General features: G+C 40.2%; 2 non-coding genes across 2 annotated transcripts; both read right to left on the bottom strand.

The window, feature by feature from the left end:
• Positions 1-2,028: 2,028 nt before the first annotated feature.
• On the bottom strand, positions 2,029-2,169 carry LOC125482296. Its single transcript, XR_007261598.1, has one exon. It is a non-coding gene; the product is annotated as a U4 spliceosomal RNA (small nuclear RNA).
• Positions 2,170-5,921: 3,752 nt separating this feature from the next.
• Positions 5,922-6,062, bottom strand: LOC125482297. The gene has a single exon (XR_007261599.1). It is a non-coding gene; the product is annotated as a U4 spliceosomal RNA (small nuclear RNA).
• Between the last annotated feature and the right edge of the window lie 2,655 nt (positions 6,063-8,717).

Consider the following 8,717-nt stretch of genomic DNA (forward strand, 5'->3'; position numbering starts at 1 on the left):
ATGCTGCTTGGCCTGCTGTGTTCATCCAGCCCTGCACCTTGTTGTCTTGCAGTGGTTTTTGTCGATGTTTGTACCAAGCAGCTCCATGACACAGGACTGTGTGTTCTATGGGCTGTTCCCCAGGACATGCATCAATATAAACATCAACAGTGCCTGGAGGATTATCAACTCATTGAAAGACACTCTTTGATCTGCGTGTAATTTGTTGGTCTTCCAGTGAAAAGAGTTGACCTCGACCAAGTGTTGCAGACTGGCACATTCCAAGGTCCACGACTACATGCTGAGGGACGCACTAAAAGTTGGGGCAGCTGCCATCAAGGCACACCATCTAAGGTCTTGCTGCCAAAGTATAGCAAGGGTCTGTTTAGTGTCAGACCCCCTCTTTGTCTCAAAATGAAAGTATTTGGTTTCCTGCATGGGTAGAAAATGCCTTTGTTTTGCGTCTGCAGGGAAGCTACAAAGAATATCAAACTCCACAGTATTGTTTCTTTTTTCAGTACAGAAGTGTTTTAGTACCCTTTGTACGTACTTATAGAAAATTTCATAAATAAAGTATGTTTTTGCAAAAACAAATTACAGGACCATCAACTATGTATAAGTCACTCTTTGGTCTGCCTGAAACTTGTTAGTCTTCCAATGTAAACAGTTGTATTCACCTTTTTTCCATACATGTTGCACATTGAGGTGCCTCAATACAATTGCAATATTTCTGATATATGCAACATGCATTCGGTGTCAGACTCACCTGCCTGATGGGATTGTGCTATGTGCCTCACAAATAAGAAAATGAAAAATGTATTGAGGCACCTAAGTAAAGCCTGATGTTTAGAGAATTTTATATCAGTTACACACTCTGTAATTTGTAATTTGAAATGTGTCCCCCCTAGCTACATACCTATTCTAGAATGTATTTGCTAAATATGAAGATTGCTATGATTGTATTTGTTGAATTTATTTGAAAATCCTTTAATATTTTCACATTGAAATGTTATTGTAATATTTTCTGCTTGCAAATTTTATGAATAAAGTATATTTTTGAGGAGAAAAAATCCACTCTCTCAAATTTTCCAGCCCCTTAGTTTTAGACAGTGACCTTTCTCACCATTGTGCTTCTGCAGTAGTTGTGAAATCCTGGACTTCTTTCTAATGTACCAGTCTGCAGTACTCAATCAAGGACAGCTCTTTCCCTCTGAAGGCCTGCATTTGTTTGGGTGCACCTTCCATTACAAGGAAGTGCTGAGGGGAGTGAGTGTGCAATCCTCTGAAGGCAAAATGTCAGTTTTGATTTGGTACCTCAAAAACAAAACGTATTGTATAGTGGTTTTATATATATATTTTTCGAAAAGTATACCGTATTAATAAAACCAGTAAACAAAACATTTCAATTTGAATTTTCCTAGAGTTGCAAAAAAAACACGTACTATTCTAACGGCATTCGCACATTTCATGTCCGGTATGCAGCCCAGACAAAATGTTTCAAATTACAGGAAGTGCAATAGATATGCAGTTCTCTATTCAACATGTTGCAATTTGGGATGCCTCAATATAGTTTTAATTACTTGCTGTGATCCCTCAAGCCTTTTAATTATAAATCTGTGTGCTCAACAAATATTCTACAGACCACTTGGTGATGCAAAACTTTTAAAAGCTTCGTGCGAAATGTGATCTTAAGCTAAAGTCTTTAACAACACTTGGTGTATCAATCGTAGATTGTCAAAACAATATTTTCATGCTTTGCTTAAGTGTCGGCGTTCCACATTTTTAGGGCCGAGCTTTATCAATGCCCGTGTCGAAATACAGTACGTGAGAACTCTCTTTTCCAGCAGCGTGCTTGCAACTTCCGGGAATGGTTTAGCGGGGATTAAAAAACAAACAAATCAAGCAAATTGTCAGAAGCAGATTACCAAATCCGACGCCCTGTCTGACCTTATTTGCGGAATAGCTTGAACAGCGGAGCGGGCAACTCAACGGTTACATACGGTTGAAAGAAATCAACATTGCCATCTATTTTTAAGAATTAAAGTTCAGTCTCCGCAGAGACTGTCAAAAATTGCCATTGCCGACTATATTTCAAGTCGTCAAAGCGGGGTATTGGGAAAAGTTTTCAATAAGCAATAATCGCGCCTCGGTTAAACCTCATCGGCTACGATACTGCCACTGCGCAAAGCTAACGTCCGTTCGTCGGCGAGCTGACGCTTAGCAGATGGATACAGATTACAGTTGTGGTGGCTACAAAACAAATGAACTAATATTAAAACAATTTAGCATTATCGAGGAAATATATTAGTGTTATGACCAGAAATTATATTTTGAGAATACTCTTAGGATAACTTGAAAAAAATATGCTGTGTCAATGAAACATTGAAATAAGCGCAATGCACTATGGGATATAAATATGCTAATCAGTATCGGATGCTCTGACTTTGATAAAGAGACTATTGATCAACAAGTATCAACAAATATCCCATGATGTGCAGTACCAGTATTGGACGCAAGGCAGTTTTTATTTAACTCTGAGCATCTGTTTAACGTAAAATTACTTATTTCTATGCAACATTTTTATCCACTGCAATCAATTAACAACAAACACAGAAATTGCTGGAAAAAATTAAACAGGTCTGGCTGCATCTGTGGAGAGAAAGCAGAGTTTACAATTTGGGTCTGGTGACCCTTCTTCAGAACTTCAGACTTTTCTCAGTTTTTATGAACATTTTATTAACAGGACATACCTGGGCAATTTTCCATATTGATAGACAGATGACAGTGTTGTAACTGCACTGGAACAGCTCGGCTAGAGGTGCAATTAGTTCTGGAGTACAAATCTTCAGTACTATTGTCAGGACCCATAGCCTTTGCAGTATCCAATGCCTTTAGCCATTTCTTGATATGGCATTGAGTGAATCAAATTGGCTAAAGGCTGGCATCTAATGCTGGGGAGTTCACAAAGTGGCCAAGTTGGATCATCCACTTGCCACTTCCGGCCAAAACTGCTTGGAAATGTTTCAGTATTGTCTTTTGATATACTGGGATCCCATGATTGACAATGGGTGAAATTTCTGCAGTCTCCTCAACACGGTTAACTATTCACAACTATTCATGACTGGATGTGGCAGCATTGTGAGCTTCGATCTGATCTGCTGTGAGACATGTTAGATTTGTCTTTTGCATGCTGTTCATACTGCTTGTCATTCAACTAGTAATATTCTGTATTCCACCTTTCTGTTCATTCTGTGGGAGTAGAATGCACTCCAAATGAATCTGCATCTCTGCAAGCATTTTAGATCCACTGCTTTGCCTCACAGCTGGCATCATTTGTCACTATGCTCATGTGACTTTATATATCTGGATAATGTATGAAGAGATTTCCATATGAGGCAGTCAGAACAGGGAAGGGGTTGTGGCGATGCAGGAAACTGGGAGGCCCTTGTTTTAGCTGATTACATCCACAGATCACAATTCCTCAGGGCTATTTATGGAAAGAGGAAATGGTTTCGATTTTGGCCACCTCACTTGATTCAGGTGGTGCAGAAATGGTGCTGCACCTTTAAAGCTGCAAGGGAAAATCTGTTCCTCTTGGGAGGGAGCATTACCTCAGGCTGTCCCAGTTTTCATTTCTGAAAATGGGATCATCACATTTGCTTCCGCACTCTCATCATCTGCTTTAAGACACTCCTTGAAAGCCCTATCACTATGACAAAACTTTTGCTCAGCGGTCTTTATAATGCCTTTTGTGCTCAGAATGTTTAAACTTCTCAATCACAAATTGCATCAGTGGTAATTAATCCTTCCTCATTTTTCTTAACTTGTCTGCAACCTTTGACATGGTTGCCCATACCCTCACATAGAATATCTCCAAATTCAAGATTGTCCAAATCTTCAAAGCATTTAATTAAAACATGATCTTAGTCATGGATGTTCTGACCATGTGACGAGAGGTAAATTCTCTGAGGAAGCCTAGCATCACTGATTGAAACTTGTGGTTTTCTGTGGACCCAAGATATTGCAGCCTATTTCAATGTCTGTGAACCCTAAGCAGTTTTGGTGTTATCACCAGTCAAAATCAGAACCATTTACCCAGTACCAACCGATTCGTTTTTAAAAGATTACCAAGATCTTACGTATCGTCTAAGTCTTTTTTCTACAGATAAATCTCCAACCTGTTCAGCCTTTCTGTTAACTATATTCATTTCAATTCAGGTATCAATCTTGAATGTCATTTTCACACTTCACTCCAGTGCTTCCAAGTCCTTTTTATAGAACTGAAAATGAAAAGAAGGGCATCAAACAAAGCCAAGGCAACATAATAATTCTCTTCTCCAATTTATGATTAGAACACTACACCTCACCTGTACCAGATGACTCACAGATTTGGAACTAATGTATAGAACAGTCAGGAAACCATTCAACCTAGCTTTAATCCAGAACCCAAACTACGCATAGAGTTTGACAATTCAGATGACACTAGTAGGTAGACTGGATTTGAGACATTTCACTCCCTTTCTCTCTCTTGTCATTGAAGATTTTTGTTCACTGAAGATGACAAACCTCTTAATGTTTGACTGTGTGTATCAGATTCAAACAGGGGTTTCACTAATCTCCAACCTTTATAATCCCTTATGAGCTTCTCCATGTTTTTCTGTGATCAATCATTTCATATTCAACTGATCATGATGGAGCTTTTTAAAATATTAGTAGTAAACAGCTGGAGTACTGTGTGCAGTTCTGGTCACTGCACTACAGGAAGGATGTGACTATAGCAGACAGGGTGCAGAGCAGATGCAGCAGGATGTTGATTGATTGATTGTTGTCACAAGTACTGAGATATAGTGAAAATGTTGTTTTGTATGTTATACAGGGAAATTGTACCATACAAAATGCATCAGGTAGCAGAACAGAGTGCACAATAGAGTGTTACAGCTGCAGAGGAGGTGTAGAGATAAAGATAGAGAGAGAGAAGAGACTTAACACTTGAAAGGTCCATTCAAAAGTTTGGTAACAACAGGGAAGAAGCTGTTCTTGAATCTATTAGTACGTGTATTCAAACTTTTATATCTTCAGCTCAATGGAAGAGGGTGGAAGACAGCATAACTTGGGTGGGGATGTAGTCTTTGATTATTTCCCAAGGAAGTGGGAAGTATAGATGGATTCAAAGTTTCAAGTCAAAAGATCATTTGTCAGAACTGAAAGCAGCAGGCAAAGGGTAATAATGCTGCTGATGACAGTGGGGGTAGGAGTGAACAGAATTCATGCATATGGCATGGAGGGAGGGAGAAAGAAAGAGAGGCAATACCAAGGCTGATGATAAATGTTGAGTAAAATAATAACAAGAATTGTGGATGGCTAAAAATGTGTTGGTTGCGGGGAAAAGGGTCTTCATGTTCTGGAACTGTATAAACTCAATGTTGACTTCTGAAAGCTGTCTGGACAGAAGATGAGATAACAAGGTGTAGAGCTGGATGAACACAGCAGGCCAAGCAACATCAGAGGAACAGGAAAGCTGACGTTTCGGCTCTAGACCCTTCTTCATTTCTGCTGTGATCATCCAGGTCTACACCTTGTTACTCAGATTCTCCAGCATCTGCAGTTCCTACTATCTCTGGATAGAAGATGAGGTGTCCTTGCTTGAGCTTTGCTGTTACACTGCAAGAAGCCTGAGACAGAAATCGAAACAAGCAGGTGTGGTGAAGTGGTAAAGCTGCCTACAACGGTGGGAAAGGCAGAAATCCTCAAGACATCTAATAGTTAGAGGAAAGATTACTTAAAAGAACAAAAACAAAAGAAAACCGCAATAAGCTGCAAGAAAAGCACAGCAGAGAAATCAAAGAACCCAAACAAGGGTCACATGGAAGGGCGGACGCACGCCAAACGTGAAAGAAAACAACCACACACAAAAACAGATCTACTTTTAAACATATTATCAGTCTCCGCAGAGACTAACAAAAATTGCCATTGATGACTATATTTCAAATCATCAAAGCGGGGTATTGGGAAAAGTTTTCAATAAGCAATAATCGCGCCTCGGTTAAACCTCATCGGCTACGATACTGCCACTGCGCAAAGCTAACGTTCTCCTCTTGCCGAATGATGGTCTATAGAACCCACACCATTTACAGTGGTGGTGAGTAACTTTAATCCCTTTCCATATGCTGTAATATTATCATCTACAAAAACGTTTTAACAATCTTACATCTATTTGTTGAAACTGGCTCAGTAACTTCAAACATATTCCAACTAATCAGGAAGTTGATTGAGTGTCGGAAATATCAATATGCTAATAACGCATGTGCTGTCTCGCGCGAAATGCAGCGATCGCCTGTTTGCGATGAATGTTATCGGAGCTTCGCTAAGGATCGTTTAAAAACGTCTTGAAAAATTCTCCGCTAATGCTGCTTAAAAATGTATTTAAAAATTAAGACTTCCAATCCAGTCAGAATTCTATTGTATCAGAGATAGTAGGAACTGCAGATGCTGGAGAATCTACCTGGTGACTGTGACCCGATGACTATGGTGACGGGTAGTTTGCTGGTGACAGGGATTAATGTGAACTTCTCGCTGGTAACTGCAGGACACCGACACAGTTGGTGACGACTTGCTTCATTTTGCTTGTACCTTATGATTTCGGATTTTTACATATCTGCAGTTTGATTTTTTCTTTTTGTTTCAATTTGCCATGAGTGGTTTATGAAGGTGTAGTTACTTTACCAGTTTTACTCCCAGTAAATATTTGAAAAAAATTGAGTAGAGGAATGCAATCTGGACCATTTGCTGCTTCCAGCATTTCCGAGTGAGAGGTGGTCGTCATCTCCATTATCTCCTTTGTGTTTAATACCACTTTTTTTGTTTGTGGCAGCATTCTTAACATTCACCATCTGCTTAGGAGCAGCTGCTTTCGTCCATTTGGGACGTGAGTTGTCTCTTGTCTACATTTTGGATTGTGGTTTGTTCCCTTTTGCCAGTCTTCTGCTTTGTGGATATCCTCAGAATTGATTCCACTCCCCGGTTGTTCCTCTTCAGGTGCCTCTTTCACAGGTAACAAAACAGAATTTGCTGGAAGGGCACACTGGGTGCAGTAAATTGATTGCTACAAGTCCTTGTATAAGAAGAGTAACCGTAGGTTTTAAGGTATTCTGTTGATAGTGAAACATTTGGGACGTGTGTAGGTCATGAAAGAAAAAACACAGTCGCAATTTCTTCCTTTCCTCTCGATAGCAGAGGATTAGACTGTTCCATCTCTAGGCCGTTACAGCAGATAACAGATCAGCTCTGCTGAAAGCAAACCAATGCAATGTTCCAGTCAAGTTCAACATAATCTGTAAGAACAGTATCTGATTTTATGCTTAGGCATTTTACAGCTTTCAGGAATCAATACTGAGTTTGAAAATTCATACCATGGGATTTCTATTTGAATCTTCTAATTTGATCACTTTCATTGTTTTCTATTTCCCTCCTAGTGTTGCATAAAATGGTTACCAAAATTTACTTTCATAACCACATGTCCATCCTCAGTGACTGCCTTTGCCTCTGAGTTTCCCTATGCATGTTCCAACTGAAATTCTATTCCTTTTTTTGAATTCCCCCAGGATTACAGGTATCCTTGAGGATACCCTGCACCCTCAACAGAAGTTCCCACCACAACCTGAAATGCACATTTCAGTCCATACACTGCTGCGTGTACAATCTTGACCTCCTTCTCCATCTGATGCTGTCTTAAATTTGTCCCAGTCCCATTTCATTCTTCATCTCATTGAATGCCTTAACGAGAAATGTTTTCTCTCCCTTTCAAGGAGGCAGTGGCTAATGGTCAAAAGTTGTTTCCGTGATTGAAAGTCTGTGTCCAATGGTGCGCCACAGAGTTTGGTCTGGGTCCCTTGCTGTTTGTTGCTTGCATTAATGTAGGAGATTTAATCAGTAAGATCACAAATGACAGGAAAGTTGGTATTGGAAAACACCAGTACCATACCAGAATTTCAAGAGAGTCACGGGGCAGAGGTGAGCTCAGTGGCCATCGATAAGGAAGTGCTGGGGAAACTGAAATGTCTGAAGGTAGATAAATCCCATGGACTGGATGGACTACACCCCAGGGTTCTGAAGGAGACAGCTGAGGAAATTATGGAGGCATTGGATAGTGATCTTTCAGGAATCACTGAAGTCAGGGAGGCTCCCAGCGGATGGGAAAATGGATAATGAAGCACCCGTTTAAGAAGAGAGGGGGAGCAGAAGACGGGAAATTATAGGACAGTTAGGCTGACCTTGGTCATTGGTAAGATTTTAGACTGCGTTATTAAGGATGAGATTGCATTGTACTTGGAAGTGCATGGTAAAATAGGACTGAGTCAGCAAGGCTTCATCAAAGGGAGGTCATGTCTGACACAATCAGTTAGAATTCTTTAATGAGGTAATGAGTCGTTAGACAAAGAAGACCCAGAGGACGTGATCTATTTGGATTTCCAGAAGGCTTTTTACAAGGCACTGCACAGGAAGCTGCCCATGATGTTAGGGACAAGGTGCTGACATGGATAGGGAATTGGGGATAAAGGACTATAAATATGTTGGTTGTGGGGAAAAGGGTCTTCATGTTCTGGAACTGTACAAACTCAATGTTGACTCCTGAAGGCTGTAACATGTCTGGATAGAAGATGAGGTGTCCTTGCTTGAGCTTTGCTGTAACACTGCAAGAGGCCTGAGACAGAAATCGAAACAAGCAGGTGTGGTGAAGT

The sequence above is a fragment of the Rhincodon typus genome, unplaced genomic scaffold (genome assembly GCF_021869965.1).
Source record: "Rhincodon typus isolate 14 unplaced genomic scaffold, sRhiTyp1.1 hic_rhity00008403, whole genome shotgun sequence".
NCBI classification, from domain to species: Eukaryota; Metazoa; Chordata; class Chondrichthyes; order Orectolobiformes; family Rhincodontidae; genus Rhincodon; species Rhincodon typus.